Raw genomic sequence first — 20987 nt, 5'->3', positions numbered from 1 at the left:
AGTTTGAGCTGACGGCTAGCTATCCACAAGGAGATATGAAAGAGACCAGCTGAAATTTTACTTCGATCAGAATGAGAGAGGTGTGGAGCAGAGAGTTAGATCTGTGAGTTATCAGCACAGAGCTGGTAGTTGAACTGGTGTTCATGGGCGAGATTACACAGAGATAAGGCGTACAGGGTGAAGAGAAGGGGACCAAGGACAGAGCTCTGTGGAATCCACGCAGGAAGTTGAAGGGGAGATGAGGAGCAGCCATTATTTACCATCACATTTTATATTCTGTCACCCAGAGAAGTTAAGCAATTTGCATAGGGTCAAAGTGCGAAACATGTCTCAGATGGGAATAAAATTCAGGAGTTCCTTGTTCCTAAAGTGAGTGTTCAGTCCTCTAGACCCTGCAGCCTTACAGATTGCCTTGGCTCTCTCCATCAGTACCAGCGATAGCATTTTTTATTGTCTAGATATACTGTTGGTAGTCCACTGCTGACGACGACGACAACGACGAGGATATTGTCGCAGTTCTCATCTGTGGCTACACATATGACTCTGAAGTCCGAACCCTGATGCAAAGAGTGGGTCGCACTGAGGGCATGGGAAGTCTGTATCTATGATGTTTGATGGTGCAGCTCTGGGGCGCCTTTCACATGCAGCCTGGAGATGGTTTTGTCGATCCTGCTCAAATCTGTTACATGCTAATCTTGTCAGAGACCACCAGGGAGCCATTTGCTCAAGCTCTTTGGGATTGATGCCAGCCCACTGGAGACTGCTCTTCAGATTATCTTTGAAGTGCTTATACAGATGACTCTTCTTTCTTTTGCCCTGACTCTGCTCCCCATACAAGATCCGTTTTGGGAGATGGTGGTCTTCCATTCTGATGACATGTCCAATCCACCTGAGTTGTCTTCTCAGTAACATTTCCTCAATGCTGGTTGTATTTGCTCTCTCAGGGACCTTAATATTAGTCACTCTATCCTGCCAGTGAATGCTCATTATTGAGCAGAGAGAACATGTGTGAAATTGTTTGAGCTGTTTAATGTGATCATAGAATCATAGACTATCAGGGTTGGAAGGGACCTCAGGAGGTCATCTAGTCCAACCCCCTGCTCAAAGCAGGACCAATCCCCAATTAAATCATCATCATCAATCATGATGTCTATAAAGAGTCCATGTCTCAGATCTATACAGGAGAGATGTTAGAACCACTGTACTGTAGATCTTCAATTTGGTGGAGAGACGAATGTTGTGTAGGTTAAGGACTTATGTTCAGAGTCAGCTAAGGGCCTGGCTGGCTTTACTAATTCTGGAGGAAATTTCCTTATCAAGGGAACTGTCACTCAAGATGGTGCTGCCCAAATATTTGAATTGATCCACATTTTTCAGCTGTGTGCCTTGGATGAAGATGGCCGGCACTGGGGCAGTGGAATGAGGTGCTGGTTGGAACAAGACCTCTGTCTTCCTGAGACTGATGGTGAGGCCAAAGAGCTGGGATGCTTCAGAAAATCTATCAGTGATGACCTGAAGGTCATCATGCTAGAAAGTAACATAGGACCCCGTGCTCCATACATCTGACCACCCAGCCATGGTGCTTCTAACAGTACCACTGGCCAAGCCATTAAGAAGAGAGGATCTGGTCACAGAAAAGAAGGAATTCTGATGGTGACCCTACATGACTTATTATGAATAAGGCCCCATAAACATAGAGCCAGCCTTGCACCGTATATACGTAACCTTTAAAATATCGGTCATGGAACTCCCACCCAGGAAAAAAGAGAAAATTAGAGGTGAGCTGTCACCTATTGTTGAGCCAGGCAAAAGTCTATACATCTGTACCAACACACACAATTATTTTTTGTAATTAATCCCTACAACACAAAGTGCTGTGATGCTTGATTAACTAATGTCCATAATACGTTTTGAGATCCTCACAGAGAAGGCACTATAAGCAGAGAGCATTAATAACATCCCTACTAGTTACTATAACAACATTCTGGCATATTTTTAATAAATGCTGCTTGTGTTTCTTTTATGCTCCCTTTGTGGAGATAATTCTTCATAGCATCAAAGATATCAATCAAATCAAAGGGTTTATTATTAACCTAAGAGATTTTGATTTTTTAATACTACATATGATGCATGGATAAAAACTAACATTCTTTGCTTGCTAATAATAATATTTAGCATTTCTTTAGCAATGCCTAGCCAAGGAACTTTCAAGGCTTCCAACAGTCCTGTGGAGTAGGCACGTATTATTATCTCCATTCTACAGATGTGGAAAATGAGGCAGAAAGACACAAAGTGATAAATGTGAGGTCACAGCATGACCTAATGAGTCCAGCCAGGAACAGAACTCAGATCTCCTGACTCCAGGTCCTGTGTCTGAACCACAAGACCTCCCATCCTCCCTCAGAGAGTTGTAACAGCTTCGTCTGCCTTGAAACAGGAGCCGTAAACCTCTGATAAGTTAATTAATATATTTTCCAGTGTCCATGGAGCTTCTGCATCTCTAGATCCTCTGCAGAACTGCTGTACTGTAACATCAGTGCTGGCTTTATCATTCCCAACTGACAAATTTATGCCTCTTACCCCCAGTGTACTGTTAATGTAACACTAATTTTCTGCTTTCTCTACCATGCGTGCACAGTACTGTCATACATCTAGAAACAAAGAATACGGGCCATACTTGCAAGACGGGAGACTGTATCCTGGGAAGCAGTGACTCTGAGAAGGCCTCACAGACCATGATGGCTAAGTGTGATGCTGTGGCCAAAAGGGTAAATATGTTCCTGGACTGTATAAACAGAGGAATATCAAGTAGGAAATTATATTTATTTTGTATTTGGCACTGGTGCAGCCGCTACTGGAAAACTGTGTCTAGTTCTGGTTTCCACAATTCAAGAAAGATGTTGATAAACTGGAGAGGGTTCAGAAAAAACCACAAAAATGATTAAAGGATTGGAAAACATACTTTATAATGAAAAACGTAAGAAGCTCAATCTGTTTATCTTAACAAAGAGACGATTAAGGGGTGACTTGATCACAATCCATAAGTACCTACATAGGGAACAGAAATTTGATAATAGAGGGCTCTTCAGTCTACAAAACAACGGTATAATAATATTCAATGGATGAAAGTTGAAGCAAAACAAATTCAGACTAGAAATAAAATGCAAATTTCTAACAGTGAGGGTAATTAGCCATTGGAACAACTTATCACAGGTTGTGGTGGACTCTCCATCACTAGAATTTTGTTACTCAAGAATGGATGTTTTTCTAAAGATATGCTTTAGTTGAAATAGGAATAAACTGGAGACGTGCTATGACCTGTGTTAATCAGGCTAGTTGATCACAATGGTTCCTTCTGGCTTTCTAATCTACGAATAAAGGGGACTCTTGCCCTCTACAATGATACTAATTGACCACAAAACCAAGAAAATGCTTTGAAGTTGTTAATACAAGGTCAGCATATGGACAAAAGGTTGCTTCTGGGGAATCTCAAAGTGCACTGTGCACAAAAAGCTTCCGCTCATTGTAAATGAATGAGTACAGTACAACACAAGACTTAAGAGTCCTCAATATTGCACCTATTCTACTCACTCTATTAAGACTCCTTCTATTAAGAGCTAATGCAATCCTGGGATGCAAAAACACGGGAACCCTAAGTAAGAGTAGAGACATTATTTTACCTCTCTATTAGGCCCTGGTGTAACAACTACTGGAATAAGGTGTCCAGTTCCGCTGTCCACAACTCAAGAAGGATGTTGATAAATTGAAGAAGGTTCAGAGAAGAGCCTCGAGACTGACTAAAGGATTCTAAAAGAAAACATGTCTTATCATGATAGATTCAAGGAGCTCAATCTATTTAGCATAACAAAGAAAAGGTCAAGGGGTGACTTGATTACAGTTTATAAGAATCTACATGGGGAACAAATATTTGATAATAGGATCTTCAATGTAGCAGAGAAAGGTATAACACAATCCAGTGAGGGGAAGTTGAAGCTAAACAAATTCAGACTGGAAATCAGGTGTAAATTTTTAATGAGAGTAATTAACCACTGGAACAATTTGCTAAGGGTTGCAATGAATTCTCTATCATTGACTATTTTTAAAACATGACTAGAAGTGTTTCTAAAATATATGCTCTAGGAAATATTTTGGAGAAGTTCTATGGCCTCTTGGCCTGTGTTATACAAGAGGTTCCACTAGATGATCCCTTCTGGCTTTGAAGTCTATGAAGACTGCACTGAAGTCCACTAAAATCTCCCTCTTTACAGTATGCTGCTGTTAGAATAATGCTCAACTCCTAAAAAAGTCTTGCACAGAAAAGGACACCCTAAAAATGTACAGAATGATTTAGTACAGAGTTATCCAAACTGTGATGCACTGAGTGCTTTCTGGCAGTCTGGCCAGTCACACTGTGCTGTCTTTGCTCCTTGTTTCCAGCTGCTAAATTACATGAGGACATACCTAAAACTCATTAAATACTTGCTTATTATTCTCCATGCAAGCAATTGCTCTAATTGCCACAGGGGTGACTATGTGATTAGGAACAAGAGATGAAGTTAATCTTTCTGCTAAAATGTATTCCACCCTATGAAAAAATTTGAGAACCACGGATTTAATTGTTTTAGCTGAAGACCAGGAATTGATTTTTGATCCAAGTACCTACCACAGCCAGACCCATATCCTTGATTGGGAGCCCTAGACGCTACAATAATGTAAATAATAAAAAGTGTGATTCCATACTCTGTCACTGACTTGTTCCTGGAACTTTGGGTAAATCCCTGAACTACAATATACCTCAGTTGCCTTGGAAAGTGGGGACAATAATACTTATCCATCTTTGCAAAGTGATTTGAGATCCTCAAAGAAAAGGCACAGACAGTACAAACTATTCTTGTTTTTACTACTGCTGTGCAATATAAAGGGTTAACAGCTACAAAGACTGATTTGACATTATAGCTGACACAAGATCATTTGTTTCAGAGTAGCAGCCGTGTTAGTCTGTATTCGCAAAAAGAAAAGGAGTACTTGTGGCACCTTGCCTCTAAGGTGCCACAAGTACTCCTTTTCTTTTTAAGATCATTTGTGACTATGTTGAACAGCACTGATTGCAGTACAGATCCTTGGGGCTCCACTGTGAAAACTGACCATTTATTCCTTTGTTTCCTATTTTTAACCAATTACTGATCCATGAGAAGACCTTCCCTCTTATCCCATGACTGCTTACTTTGCTTAAGAGCTCTTGGTGAGGGACTTTGTCAAAGGCTTTCTGAAAGTCCAAGTACACTATATCCACTTGATCACTCTTGTCCATGTTTGTTGACACCTCAAAGAATTCTAACAGATTGATGAGGCATGATTTCCCTTTACAAAAGCTGTGTTGACTCTTCCTCAAGATACCGTGTTCTATGTGTCTGATAATTGTGTTCTTTACTATAGTTTCAACCAATCTGCCAGGTACTGAGGTTAGACTTACCAGCCTGTAATTGCCAGGATCACCTCGGGAGCCTTTTTTAAAAATCGGTGTTATACTAGCTATCCATCAGTCATCTCGTAAACTGGCAGAATTTTACTTTTCTATGCTACAGGTTTTGTTATACACCAACTTTGTCCTGGAAAAAATACGGGACAGCTCCCTACACATTCATGTGGCCGCTCTTTAGTAATAAGCTCTATAAATGACTGCAATATCTTTTAACACGTACTATACAAAGAGCAGTCTTCATGTATATACAGTGGTCAGCATCCCAACTGATCAAATAATCCTGAGATCTGCACTGCCAAGTTAATTTTGTATTTAAAAGGATTTTTTTTTTCTGTTTGTATTTTACCTAAGATATCAAAATACTAGCTCTGGTCTTTCCTGGTTTTACTAGAGGACTTTTTGGGAGTCTCAAAGGATGTATATATTGTGACCTCACACGCTTTAGTAAATGGCCCGGGGCACTGAATGTTTGACAAGGACATCATTTGTCCAGTGGAGAAAGGGTGGACTTGTGGTTAAGACACTGGCCTAGAACTCAAGAGACCTGAGCTCAATAACCAGCTCTGTCACAGACTTCCTGTGTGATCCTGGGCAGGTCACTTAATCTCTTGTGCCTCTGTTCTTGAACAGAGATAATGCTGCCCTACCTCACAGGGGTGTTGTGAGGATAAATCCATACATAGTATAGTAACCAAATATGAAAGGGGTGCCTGCTGGATCTCTTTTTAGCGGGTACCATTCCTCATATAGCACCAAGAGCACAACAGGCACTTAGCTTACCAGGAGCCTTCTGGGGTTCTCCTTTTTTGCCCTTATTTTTTATTGTAACTCTACCCCCCACCCCACTCTCCCAAAAGCTCTGTATTAGACGGCTCCAGCCTTTCAACTGACAATGGCAGGAACCAGCTGCATCCACCCTAAGTTCAATACCACTCCTCAGTTAGCCTTCGAGAACCTGAAATGCTACCTTAGCCAAGAGAGTGAGCATGTTGCCTCTGCAGTACTCCCAGCCTATTAGACTGGGGGTCTCAAGATATGACCCATAGACATAATCCACTTTTTTCATCCCCCCTCTCCCCAAATGAAGGGTGAATGATTAAAATATCTATGTATCTTATTTATCATTCATTATATGCAAACGGTGAATTTAGATAAAATACATCTCCTGAACTGTGCTCTAGCCTTAATTGCTCAATCCAATCTGCAGCACTTTACATGTGATAAAAAAGCCACACTGACCTATCGGTTGAACAAGCAGGAAGATGAGGAAACAGGTAATATGACATTCATATCTGTGTTTAACTGCAGTTACAGCATGTTGTTTCTCTAGATAAAGAGAGCACCATTAATTTATTTTCTGACCTGTTTTTTCAGTCAGCGGTGGGCTGGACTGTCACATGATCTGCTCTGCCCCCCTTCCCTGGGAACTTCTGGGGCTGGTTAGCTGACTGAGACAACCCAGAACACACCAGCTAGACTCAACTGGGTTTAGGGATTATGATATATCCTAAACTATCAGTAGAGTTGATCTCCCTCAGATACTTCCAACTCTTAATACTTAAAAAACTGACTGCAAAACTGAGTTATTTTTGTTAGTAATTAATGGAGCTGGATGGATCAATTACCTCACCGTGATTGCTATGGATAGCACTTCACAGCGTGTCTTCACTTGAGGGTTCAACTTTGTTCCACTTCATTAAACCCTGTAGGAATGTTTTTATATATAAAGTGTTCCACACATTACACAGATGTCAGTGTGGAGAGCTACAAACATCTGGGCCAAAGCCAGCTAATTCAAGGGCCTGCTCTTTTTGCTTTCTTAAGCAAACAGTGAAAAATGAGACTATTTCACAGCATTTTGTAGGAGCGCCTAAGGAAAGCTACATCTCTATTTTTTACTTTCCCCCAGGCCAACCCTACAATCTGCTTATTAAGTACACACTCAGTATAATAAATCTTTGTTTTGAAACATTCAGAGCATAACTGGGAGCTGTAAATATTATTCCTGTGGTTAGACAACTAAATTAGACCTGGACTGTGAAATAACTTCAGGACACAGCTGGGCACAGTGGAGCACCCCATCCCCTTCTCTTTTTTCAGATGAATTTGTACTGGTGAAAGGAGCCAGACTGGCAGGTTTGGAGGCTGAAGCCCTCTGTTTAGCCACAGAATGGGTACAGCACAGGCAGCATTAGTGCAAGACTCCACACACTAGACCCTGCTAAAGTGCTTCATCCTGGTTCTGGAAAGAATATCTTCAGGGCTCTTCAAAGCTTGTGCCTTTGCCTTCTACCTGACTCCCACCCAAAGTTAGAGATGCTATGCTCAAACATTCATACGTTTGATTTAAAAACCCAAACAAGATGTGCAAACAGCAATATTACATCTACCGATATTTCACTACTGTAACCCTCACTCCCCCATATTTCTTCCTCCACCTTTGTTTATTTGTATCTCTGCTGTGTTAAGTCTGATCTAGCTGGTAAGATCCACAAGCCAAGGACCTATTAATTTTAATGGCCTATGTGTGCATAGCAGCACCGTATAAACAAATATAGGGGAGAAGGGATTAATGGCCCATTTAGTCCTTGGTCTCTACCAAAAAAGGGAGCTATATATCAGCAATTGTGACAGTGAGTTTTGCAACAGATGTACCTACGCAGAAGAAACTGGACTAAGATTGCCAACTAGCAAGAACTTTTAGTCACTGCCAATCTATGTCAGATTTTAACAAGTGACATAGCAGCGGAAGGCTTTACCCAGGCACAGAGACATTCAGTACTACACTTAAATAAGCGGGTGCAGTGGCTAAGTGTCAGGGAACTAATACTCAGGACAATGCACAGCAAATCTACTACTGAATGTATTATAAAGTATACATTCTACTATATAATATGGTAGTCATAAGACTGTCTATATTTAAGGGATTATCGTGCTTCTCAGATGGGCAGAATGACTTACGCTCCTTCTTGCCGCGCCTATCATCTGAGGCAAGATATCATTGCCCATATATGTACGGTCCTTAACTTAGCCTGTTGTGCTTCAATACTGTAAATGCTAAAGTTTTTCATAGCACTGGCCTGACCCTTCAACATACAGTCTGAAAGTGAGGAGTTTGGGGCAGAGTGGTTACCCTAATTTAGTCATATTAAGATAATATACTGCTCATGGCAGCCACCTTAAACAACAACACTGAATTTTTTTCCAGATATTGCATCAATTCTGTTTATTGTACATTCTGAACTTCCTTTGTGGTAATAAAGGAAAAGAAAAATAAACTTGTGTTGAGTGCTCTCTATTGGCAGGAAATAGCCTAACATTTTAGGAATCATTCCAATGAATGATGATCCATAATATTAAAATAATACAAACCACTAATACATGGACCTTAGCCACAATACATAATAATGGTTTCTTCAGTAGCACAGAATGGGTCTGTTACACTGAGAACAATTAACATGAAAATTCATAATATGGAGATATCCAAAGAACAAGTTATGCCTAGACACAGAGTAGCCAATCATCAAAGATTAATACTTTTAAGAAGACCAAAGATGCCAATAATTCAAGTATTTTTCAAGTGAGCTTTATGCTGATGATTCACACCACTACAAACTGGGGGAAGAACAGATACAGGGCAGACAAAGTGGAGACTCCCCCACGCTGCCTTACTGATGTGTCTCAGATCTAACAGAGAGTGAAGACATAGAAGAATGTGACAGGAGATCAGTCCCAAAGCCCATTCAATCCTTGTTCTCTTTAAGACAGCCAAACAGGGAGCCTGTTAGGATGTGGAACTTTCCATGAGGAATTGAGCTAGAACAACTCATTCACTTCCCAGAAGGCCAAACAGCTGTCAGATAACAGCTTTGGATCATTACAGAGCTCTGCTAGATTTTAACCAATGGCCAAGTAGCAGTAGGCTCTGCTGTATCAGATCACCGATGTTCCACAGCACACTCTGATTCCAAGTCTGCAGAACTGGCTAGGCAGTTTAGCTTCCATTGCACATCATCCATCTGATTCTACCTATGTAGGATTATCTGGGAGGAGCTGCCAACAGTCAACCTTCCTCCCATGCACATATTCTGGAGCAGTTTATGTCACTCCTGGGGATCTCAAAACTTAAGCTGAGCCTGAACCTGCAAACTAACTTGTGAGCACTATGAGCCTAATCTATAACCCAGTGGTTCTCAGCCAGGGGTACACATACCCCTTGGGGGTACACAGCGGTCTTCCAGGGGGTACATCAACTCATGTTGATATTTGCCTAGTTTTACAACAGACTACATAAAAAGCACTAGCAAAGTCAGTACAAATTAAAATTTCAAACAATGACTTGTCTATACTGTTCTATATACTATACACTGAAATGTAAGTACAATATTTATATTCCAAGCCATTTATTTTATAATTATATGGTAACAGTGAGAAAGTAAGCAATTTTACAGTAAAAGTGTGCTGTGATACTTTTGCATTTTTATGTCTGATTTTGTAAGTAAGTAGTTTTGAAGTGAGGTGAAAGTTGGGGGTACACAAGACAAATCAGACCCCTGAAAACAGGAATCTGGAAGGTTGAGAGCTATCACTATAACCAATCCTCTGAGCCGTCTCTTCCCTAGACAATAGTTTCTATTACAAACTACATTTTATTAATCAGATTAAAAATCATATTTAACAAGCCCATATTTCCTTTTCCATGGTATTTGAGATTGTCTCCCCCACAAACACTTCATTTCTCTCAGCACAGATGTGAAAATGTATTTATTTTCACTTTTGTTTCTTCTCATTTTTTAAATAAAGGTTACTTTTGAGATTTTCCCAAAGAGAATAATGTTTCAAGGTTCAAGTTCCAAACATTAAGGGAGACTTTTTTTTTTTTTTTTTAAAGAAAACTTTAAGTTGATGTTTGAAAATAGCCCAGTGTAAATATTTCTAGTGGTTTTAGCTTTTATAAAGCTTATTTTTCCAAAACCTAAATTTGGAGACATCCTTCACACTTTATTTAAAAAAATTGCTTTAAACTGAAAAGCTGCCTGACAAATTTCACCTCAAACTGATCTTTAGCAAATGCCTTATAATAGTAATGCTAGAAAAGCAAATATATTGGCACAATTTCTGATCTCAAACCTCAGCTGAAAAGGTTTCTCTCGCTCTCAAAATTTTTCACCCCTGTTTATCTCTGTAACTGTATGTAACTCCATGGAGCATTTTGGAATACAGTTTATTTAGGTGACAGGATACAAATAAAAGTTGTATTGTAGTATATAACAAAACTACATTTATGCTTGACAACTCCAACTGTTGTTATAAGTTCCCAACTGATCTTTTGACCTCGAGACTAGCTACAATGGAGTTCTGCTCTAGAACATGACTATTAGGATTGTTTCTCAAATCTTTCCAGAGCAAAAGTGCTCAGTGGACAAGTTGAAAATGTGTGTACGTTTTTTCTAACTGCCACCACTGCAAACTCAATATGGAAGTAAAAAAAAAAAAAAAAAGCTACGTCCTCTTTCTGGCTTACAATATCACAAACAACAAAGATCCTGAAAATAAGAACATAAGCCATAACCCTGCAAACATTTATACACATTTAACATTACTCATATGAGTAATGTGAATAAGTATTTGAAGGATCAGGCCCCTCGTTAACAATTCTAGTAAGAGGAGCATGATAATACGTGACCCAGAATAGAACACAGCTCCGTCTCCCAGAGCTAACAGGTGTAAGAAGCAGCAAAATATATTTTAGTTAATGACAAGATATATTTTTCACTTCACAGGGGGTTGAGGAAGAAGGTGCCATTTTTACATAGTCATGAATATGAAACCCAGAACCAACAGGCCAAGTATCATCCTGGAGCATCCACATTAGAGTCAATTAAATGTAAACACCTTTAGAGGAATTCATCATCTCCACATTTTTACAACAGCCTGAACCACATAAAAGAGAGATGGAAGGGACCTATTAAATCCCTTAATATATCAGTAGCTAATGCAGAACTGTTTCCCTGGTGTACATTTTGCAACACAACATTGCCAGAAGTAGAGGCATTAAAAAAAGACAAGTAAAATGAAAGCAAACTTGATATTTATTTGGTTCCCACCTGTCCTCTCTGGGTTATCAGTTCAAGCCTGACAGGGACCCATTTGCCAAGGCCAACTCAGTTCAAATAAAGCAAGTGACACTGAACCACCTTCTGATGCAAGGCTACCCTGAAAACACTTCCCATCCTGCCAAGTCAATTGCTTTCCTCTATACAGGGCATCACCCCCCCTCAATCCCCAGCCCCAGGGGGAAGCAGGGATGAATTGTCCAGGTGCAGTTTGGTTTGCTGGGGCCCTCAGCCCAACATCCATGAGAGGAAATAAACAACAAGGGGTTCCCCCGCTCAGCCAAGCGGCCCCCTCTCCACCCAGAAGCCAGGGTGAGCCTGGAGGCTGCAGTGAAGAGAGCCTCAGGGGCTCACTCGATTTGGGGGGGGGGAAGATCCTCAAGCTGGTCTCTAGCCAGTCACTGTCGGGGAAAGGGGGCACCCCTCCTGAGGTGGAGGCACCCCTCAGTAACCACGCTGAAGAGAACCCCCCCCCCCGGGTACCCGTGGGGAGCAAGGATCCCCTCAGCTATAGCACAAGGGAGCAGCTCGACTGGGGCAAAAGGGGGCACCCCAAGGACAGGGGGGCGTGTCAGGGGGGTCCTGCCCTGGGGCGCTGCCCGCGCGAGGAGGGGGGAGCGTGTCGGGGGGGTCCTGCCCTGGGGCGCTGCCCGCGCGAGGGGGGGGGAGCGTGTCGGGGGGGTCCTGCCCTGGGGCGCTGCCCGCGCGAGGAGGGGGGAGCGTGTCGGGGGGGTCCTGCCCTGGGGCGCTGCCCGCGCGAGGAGGGGGGAGCGTGTCGGGGGGGTCCTGCCCTGGGGCGCTGCCCGCGCGAGGAGGGGGGAGCGTGTCGGGGGGGTCCTGCCCTGGGGCGCTGCCCGCGCGAGGGGGGGGGGTGTGTGGGGGGGGTCCTGCCCTGGGGCGCTGCCCGCGAGAGGGGGGGGGAGCGTGTCGGGGGGGTCCTGCCCTGGGGCGCTGCCCGCGCGAGGGGGGGGGGAGCGTGTCGGGGGGGTCCTGCCCTGGGGCGCTGCCCGCGCGAGGAGGGGGGAGCGTGTCGGGGGGGTCCTGCCCTGGGGCGCTGCCCGCGCGAGGAGGGGGGAGCGTGTCGGGGGGGTCCTGCCCTGGGGCGCTGCCCGCGCGAGGGGGGGGGTGTGTGGGGGGGGTCCTGCCCTGGGGCGCTGCCCGCGAGAGGGGGGGGCGTGTGGGGGGGTCCTGCCCTGGGGCGCTGCCCGCGCGAGAGGGGGGGCGTGTGGGGGGGTCCTGCCCTGGGGCGCTGCCCGCGAGAGGGGGGGGCGTGTGGGGGGGTCCTGCCCTGGGGCGCTGCCCGCGCGAGAGGGGGGGCGTGTGGGGGGGTCCTGCCCTGGGGCGCTGCCCGCGCGAGGGGGGGCGTGTGGGGGGGTCCTGCCCTGGGGCGCTGCCCGCGCGAGGGGGGGGGAGCGTGTCGGGGGGGTCCTGCCCTGGGGCGCTGCCCGCGCGAGGGGGGGGGGAGCGTGTCGGGGGGGTCCTGCCCTGGGGCGCTGCCCGCGCGAGGAGGGGGGAGCGTGTCGGGGGGGTCCTGCCCTGGGGCGCTGCCCGCGCGAGGAGGGGGGAGCGTGTCGGGGGGGTCCTGCCCTGGGGCGCTGCCCGCGCGAGGGGGGGGGAGCGTGTCGGGGGGGTCCTGCCCTGGGGCGCTGCCCGCGCGAGGGGGGGGGAGCGGGTCGGGGGGGTCCTGCCCAGGGGCGCTGCCCGCGCGGGGGGGGGGGGAGCGTGTCGGGGGGGTCCTGCCCTGGGGCGCTGCCCGCGCGAGGAGGGGGGAGCGTGTCGGGGGGGTCCTGCCCTGGGGCGCTGCCCGCGCGAGGAGGGGGGAGCGTGTCGGGGGGGTCCTGCCCTGGGGCGCTGCCCGCGCGAAGGGGGGGGAGCGTGTCGGGGGGGTCCTGCCCTGGGGCGCTGCCCGCGCGAGGGGGGGGAGCGTGTCGGGGGGGTCCTGCCCTGGGGCGCTGCCCGCGCGAGGGGGGGGGAGCGTGTCGGGGGGGTCCTGCCCTGGGGCGCTGCCCGCGCGAGGGGGGGGGGAGCGTGTCGGGGGGGTCCTGCCCTGGGGCGCTGCCCGCGCGAGGGGGGGGGGAGCGTGTCGGGGGGGTCCTGCCCTGGGGCGCTGCCCGCGCGGGGGGGGGGGGGGCGTGCGGGGGGGTCCTGCCCTGGGGCGCTGCCCGCGCGGGGGGGGGGGGCGTGCGGGGGGGGTCCTGCCCTGGGGCGCTGCCCGCGCGAGGGGGGGGGCGTGCGGGGGGGTCCTGCCCTGGGGCGCTGCCCGCGCGAGGGGGGGGTCCTGCCCTCGGCCACTCCCTAGGTGAGGGGGTCTCTCGCGGCGGGGGTCCCGGACTCCCAGCTTCCTCACCTGCAGCCGCTCTGCGAGAAAATAAACCGCACCACAGCCGCAGCACGGGGGCGGCCGCACTGCGCAGGCGCGGCGTGCGCCCCGCCCCGTAGCCAATAGACCGGGGACGTGGGGCGGGGAGGGGGGCGGGCAACCCACTCCGCTAGCGCAGCCGCACACAGACCCTGCCAGGGACCGGGGAGAGTGTGCAACCCCCCAATACAGCCGCACACAGACCTTGCCAGGGACCGGGGAGCGTGTGCAACCCCCCAATACAGCCGCACACGGATTCTGCCACCCCCTGGCTTAAACCCCCTGGTTCCCATCATATACAGCATCTGCAGTTTGGTTCAATGGCTCTCAACACCCCCACTATACAAATTGTTCCAGCACCTCTCCTGGAGGCACCTGGAGGGTGATCTAGGGAGTGGCGCCAGGATCAACCCCAAAGCAAATGGGGGGCTGGGGGCTGTGTGCAGAAGAGGATGTAATGCATTCAGCCCTTTGCAGCAATCACACCCTGGCTTCACACAGTGCTTGGAGCACTCCGCCCGGATTCAACGTGCCGCTACACCTCTGCAGTTTGATTAGCCTTTCGCTCAGCGTCTGCAGCATAGTCTTTGCTCCTTGCCATGTACGCCCCCCGCCCCCCGAACTGCAACAGGAGTGGTAGTGCAGGGTGCCCCTTCTCAGTGACATTAACAATCAGAGCTGGCGGTACCAGTCTCCCCATCCCAATGGCTTTGCAACGAGGGCTGGTGGTGCCAGGCTGGCCACCCCATTGCACTGGAATCAGGGACAATCATTTTGCCAAGTGGCTGGAGAGCTGGTTGGTTCTTTTGTGCATGGTAAATACTGTAAAATATCAAAAGCTGCATGTTCTCTGGCCTGGATGAAAGGCCAGACGCGGCAGTGTGTGGGAGTGATTATGGGGGAACAGATGGTACAGTAGCATGGGGTAAGTGACGAAGCAGTTGATGGGGTTGGCCATATGTACACTACAAAATTAAGTCGACTTTATCTAATTCGACCTTGAGCCTCTGAATGAATTAAGTCGATTGTGCGTGGCCACACCATGCTCATTGTCTCCATGGAGTGCGTCCTTAGTAGCAGTGCCTGCATCAATGCACAAAGTAGTGCATCGTGGGTAGCTATCCCAAAGTGCAACTTGCCGCAGTGTGTTTTGGGAAATTTGTGCAATGCCTCATAGGATCAAAACATTGTCCTGGGGAGAATGGGAACATTGTGTCGGCATCCCACTCAACGGCAAACAACTCAGTGGTTTTCGCGCCTTAAAACGCATACACCAGAACCCCAGAAGCATGGAGCCTGCTCAGTTGTGCACTCTTGCTGTGAGCATCTCAAACATCTTGCGCCTTCTCCTGCAGTATTTCCAGAGCCGAAGTAGGGTTCGCTGCACAAAACATAGCAATGTCCTGCAAGCAGCCCGGCTGCAAGCCATTGAAAAAAGCAATTCACAGTTACTACTGGCAGTCACAGAGCAGCTGCACACTGTTGAGCCCCGTTTCTGGTCCCAGAGTAGCAGCCGTGTTAGTCTGTATTCGCAAAAAGAAAAGGAGTACTTGTGGCACCTTAGAGACTAACAAATTTATTTGAGCATAAGCTTTCGTGAGCTACAGCTCACTTCATCGGATGCATGCAGTGGAAAATACAGTAGGGAGATTTTCTATACACAGAAAACATGAAACAATGGGCATTACCATACACACTGTAATGAGAGTGATCAGGTAAGGTGAGCTATTACCAGCAGGAGAGAAAACAAAACCAAAAACCTTTTGTAGTGATAATCAAGATGGGCCATTTCCAGCAGTTGACAAGAACGCGTGAGGAACAGTGGGGGGGGAAATAAACATGGGGAAATAGTTTTACTTTGTGTAATGACACATCCACTCCCAGTCTTTATTCAAGCCTAATTTAATGGTGTCCTGTTTGCAAATCAATTCCAATTCAGCAGTCTCTCATTGGAATCTGTTTTTGAAGATTTTCTGGTGCATCATCAAAGATCTACAACCTATCCTGAAGGATGACCCACCACAGATCTTGGGAGACAGGCCAGTCCTTGCTTACAGACAGCCCCGCAACCTGAAGCAAATACTCACCAGCAACCACACACCACACAACAAAAACTCTAACCCAGGAACCTATCCTTGCAACAAAGCCCGTTGCCAACTGTGTCCACATATCTATTCAGGGGACACCATCATAGGGCCTAATCACATCAGCCACACTATCAGAGGCTCGTTCACCTGCACATCTACCAATGTGATATATGCCATCATGTGCCAGCAATTCCTCTCTGCCATGTACACTGGTCAAACTGGACAGTCTCTACGTAAAAGAATAAATGGACACAAATCAGATGTCAAGAATTATAACATTCATAAACCAGTTGGAGAACACTTCAATCTCTCTGGTCACTCGATTACAGACCTAAAAGTCGCAATATTACAACAAAAAGACTTCAGAAACAGACTCCAACAAGAGACTGCTGAATTGGAATTCATTTGCAAACTGGACACCATTAACTTAGGCTTGAATAAAGAGTGGGGGGGATGTGTCATTACGCAAAGTAAAACTATTTCCCCATGTTTATTTTTCCCCCCTACTGTTCCTCACATGTTCTTGTCAACTGCTGGAAATGGCCCATCTTGATTATCACTACAAAAGGTTTTTGGTTTTGTTTTCTCTCCTGCTGGTAATAGCTCACCTTACCTGATCACTCTCCTTACAGTGTGTATGGTAACACTCATTGTTTCATGTTCTCTGTGTATAGAGAATCTCCCTACTGTATTTTCCACTGCATGCATCCAATGAAGTGAGCTGTTGTTGGATCATATTAAAGAAGTTCTGCATTAAAATCAAGAATGAGTTTGATTCCCCATAGTTTAAATTCCAGGGTATTACTAATTAAGAGGTCTCTTGGTTTTTAGTACTGTTTCTCTCCCTCTATGTGTGAAACTTTCAAGCTGCTAATTGTGTTAGTACATTCTAAGACAGAATCTGATCTCAAAGCAATTCTTTGTAACAACAACTACTCGCACAGAGAGAGACTCAAAGCAATACTCTGTAACAACAGAAACAGCACCCAGAGACTCCCTGCCCTTTTGTTGTTTTCATCTCGCTTTGTTAACAATTGTGATTAAAATAGAGATAGAGGATGTATGTGGATGGATGCTTGGTATGGATAATAACTGAATGATGAGGGAGGTGCCAGCCTAAGAATCCAGTGTCCATCGGCTGAAGAAGGGGTCAAGTGGAAATAATCAGAGGACCCCCGGAGGGCAGACTGGAATCCACCCAACAGCCTCAAGAATGGGAGAACCAAAGAACAAGATAACATCTGGCAGCACCGAGCCATCAGGAACGTGCCATCTGCTGATTGATTCAGCAACAGCATGATGAAGCAATTCCCATAGACTGGCATAGAAAGAAATTCCTATAAAAATGGACTCTAGAAAGTGAGAACTTTGGGGTCTGATTCTGCAAACCAACTTCCAGGAGCATCAGATGAGCATCTGACAAGGCTCTGCTCCCTCCTCATGTCCAGGCCACCTGGCCAGTGGCTTGGCATGAGCAACTCTAAGGCTGGTAACTAAGATAACAACATTGCGGAACCTGTGTGTGTGTGTGTGTGTGTGTGTGTGTGTGTGTGTGTGTGTGTCTGAATGAATGTGTGAATAAATATGAAATTGAATGGAATGCTACAGCTATAACTAACTGCTTACTATGATTCTTTCTGTATTCATAATAAATGTGGCATTTTGCCTTTTCCCCTTTAATAAAATCCTGCTGGTTTTTATTTTGTTGGTATAACACTGTAGCTCACGAAAGCTTATGCTCAAATAAATGTGTCAGTCTCTAAGGTGCCACAAGTCCTCCTGTTCTTGTTTCCGGTCCCGTGGAACAAGCACTGACTGGTGGGACCGCATCATTTTGCAGGTCTGGGATGACGAGCAGTGGCTGCAGAACTTTCGAATGCGGAAGGCCACCTTCCAGGAACTCTGTGCAGAGTTTTCCCCTGCCCCGCAGTTCAGCCTCACAAAAATGAGAGCTGCTCTGACAATGGAGAAGCGAGTGGCAATCACTATTTGGAAGCTTGCAACGCCAGACAGTTACCAGTCAGTGGGGAGTCAATTTGGAGTGGATAAATCACTTTGGGAGCTGCTGTGCTCCAAGTGTGCAGGGCCATTAATTGACTTCGGCTATGAAGGGTAGCGAGTCGGGGAAATGTGCAGGACGTAGTGGATGGTTTTGCCGCAGTGGGGTTCCCTAACTGTGGTGGGGTGATAGATGGCACAAATATCCCCATCTTGGCATCAGACCAGCTTGCCAAAAAGTACATAAACCAAAAGGGATACTTTTCAATGGCATTGCAAGCGCTGGTGGATCACAGGGGGGCATTTCACCGACATCAGCGCAGGATGGTCGGGAAAGGTTCATGACGCGCGCATCTTTAGGAGCTCGGGTCTGTTCAAAAAGCTGCAGTCTGGGACTTTCTTTCCAGTCCACAGAATGAACACTGATGACATTGAGATACCTATAGTTATCATGGGGGACCCAGCCTACCCCTTGCTCCCATGGCTCATGAAGCCGTACACCGGCCGTCTGGACAGCAGTAAGGAACGGTACAATTCAGCAAGTGCAGAATGGTGGTTGAATGTGCCTTTGGTCGTTTGAAAGGGCGCTGGAGCAGTTTACGGATAAGGTTGCACCTTAGTGAAGAGAAGATCCCAATGGTTATAGCCGCTGACTGTGTGCTCCATAATCTCTGTGAAAAAAAGGGGGGAAATTTTCCACAGGGGCAGGCAGTTGAGACAGATCACATGGCAGCCATTTTTGAGCAGCCAGACACCAGGGCAATAAGAAGAGCACAGCAAAGGGCACTGTGTATCCCGAGGCTTTGAAAAGCCATTTCAATAATGAGTCACAGTAATGTGAACTGCTTGTCTGCATTGTGCTTTCCCAAACCTTCATCTGCCTTGTATCACTGTCCTTGTAAAGCCAATCCCTCCCCCACAAGCCCACTGCTTCTATCAATAAAGAACATTTATTTCTCAAATCCATTTACTTTATTTAACAAACATAAGTAAAGAAGAGGAACAGGAAAAAAAAAGGTAACCTTGGGGAAAAGAGGTTGTAAAGCTGGAAAGGGAGAAACATTTTCAGCTGTCAGAGTAGCAGCCATGTTAGTCTGTATCCGCAAAAAGAACAGGAGTACTTGTGGCACCTTAGAGACTAACACATTTATTTGAGCATAAGCTTCCGTGAGCTACAGCTCACTTCATCGGATGCATGCAGTGATCCGATGAAGTGAGCTGTAGCTCACGAAAGCTTCTGCTCAAATAAATGTGTTAGTCTCCAAGGTGCCACAAGTCCTCCTGTTCTATTTTCAGCGGTGTAACATAACACCGCATTCCAGACCATCAAAGGTCTGTGAATGGGCGCCTTCTGTTCCTTGTACCCTCCCCCACTTGGAGGAGGGTGATTCTGGGCCAGGCGATGCTGACTGGCTGTCCACCAGGGTCTGCAGGGGGACTCTACCCTCCTGCTTCTGTTCCTGCTGTTCAACCAGACGCCTCAACAGGTCCGCTTGGTCCCTCATAATCTGAAGCATCTCATCCTGCGCTGCTCGCTCTTGCTCACTGGAAGCTTTCCTGCTCTCCATGTCCATGTCTAACTGTGACGGGTTGGATCACAGAAGCCCCCTGGGGAACTGCCACCTGATGTGCTGAGACTACCTCTGAGCCCACTTTCCCTGGCAGCGTGGGACTTCAGCGCCCTGCCTGGTTGTGCCAGACATGCCAGCCTGCTACAAACACAGACCCAAGTCTAAACCACATCCCCCAAAAGCTGCAGGCTTAACTGAAAACAGCTTAAGAAGTGCTCCTGTTTCCAGCACTCGGATACCCAATTCCCAATGGGGTCCAAACCCCAAATAAATCCGTTTTATCCTGTATAAAGCTTATACAAGGTAAACTCATAAATTGTTCACCCTCTATAACACTGATAGAGAGATATGCACAGCTGTTTGCACCCCCCCCACCCAGGTATTAATACTTACTCTGGGTTAATTAATAAGTAAAAAGTGATTTTATTAAATACAAAAAGTAGGATTTAAGTGCTTCCGAGTAATAACAGACAGAACAAAATAAAATAAAATATATAAAACACACAAGTCTAAGCCTAATACAGTAATAAAACTGAATACAGATAAAATCTCACCCTCAGAGATGTTCCAATAAGTTTCTATCACAGACCGGAGGCCTTCCTAGTCTGGGCCCAATCCTTCCCCTGGTACAGCCCTTGTTCCAGGTCAGGTGGTAGCTAGGGGATTTCTCATGACTGCAGCCCCCTCTGTTCTGTTCAACCCCATTATATATCTTTTGCACAAGGCGGGAATCCTTTGTCCCTCTCTGGGTTTCCACCTCTCCTTCTAAATGGAAAAGCACCAGGATAAAGATGGATTCCAGTTCAGGTGACATGACCACATGTCACTGTAAGACTTCATTTCCCACTTGCCAGCACACAGGTGTACAGGAAGACATACAAGTAAACAGAGCCATCTACAGTCAATTGTCCTGGTTGATGGGAGCCATCAAGATTCCAAACCACCATTAATGGCCCCCACAGTTTGCATAATTACAATAGAACCTCAGAGTTATATTTCATATTTCTAGTTTCAGATACAAGAATGATACATACATACAAATAGGATGACCACACTCAGTAGATTATAAGCTTGTGAGGTGTGCACGTTGCTTGTGGGGGTGGTGGTAGGGTCACCCCCGAGAATCGCATGCAGCTCATTGTAGAACCGGCATGTGTGGGGTTCAGCACCAGAACGCCGGTTCGCCTCCCTTGCCTTCTGGTACGCTTGGCGAAGTTCTTTGATTTTCACACGGCACTGCTGGGTGTCCCTCGTGTAGCCCTTCTCCCCGGTTCCACGAGCGATCTTTGCACAGATGTCAGCGTTTCTTCTGCTGGATCGGAGCTCTACCTGATCAGACTCTTCTCCCCACACGGCGATGAGATCCGCCACCCC

General features: G+C 46.6%; 1 protein-coding gene across 5 annotated transcripts in view; it reads right to left on the bottom strand.

Moving 5' to 3' along the window:
• NT5C2 (5'-nucleotidase, cytosolic II) overlaps positions 1–14081 on the bottom strand; it is an 86332-nt gene extending 72251 nt beyond the window's left edge. The window contains exon 1 of one of the 5 annotated variants that reach the window (XM_037903539.2): positions 13946–14081. The gene's annotated coding sequence lies outside the window, so the exon portion shown is untranslated. Of the gene's footprint in view, positions 1–2677; positions 2904–3680; positions 3811–11589; positions 12055–13945 lie in introns of those variants that run through there. The other 4 variants (XM_027820315.3, XM_043550606.1, XM_043550607.1 and 1 more) reach the window with 4 other exon arrangements.
• Between the last annotated feature and the right edge of the window lie 6906 nt (positions 14082–20987).

This window comes from Chelonia mydas, chromosome 7 (genome assembly GCF_015237465.2).
Source record: "Chelonia mydas isolate rCheMyd1 chromosome 7, rCheMyd1.pri.v2, whole genome shotgun sequence".
Classification (NCBI taxonomy): Eukaryota; Metazoa; Chordata; order Testudines; family Cheloniidae; genus Chelonia; species Chelonia mydas.
This window is presented reverse-complemented; position numbering and strand designations above follow the sequence as displayed.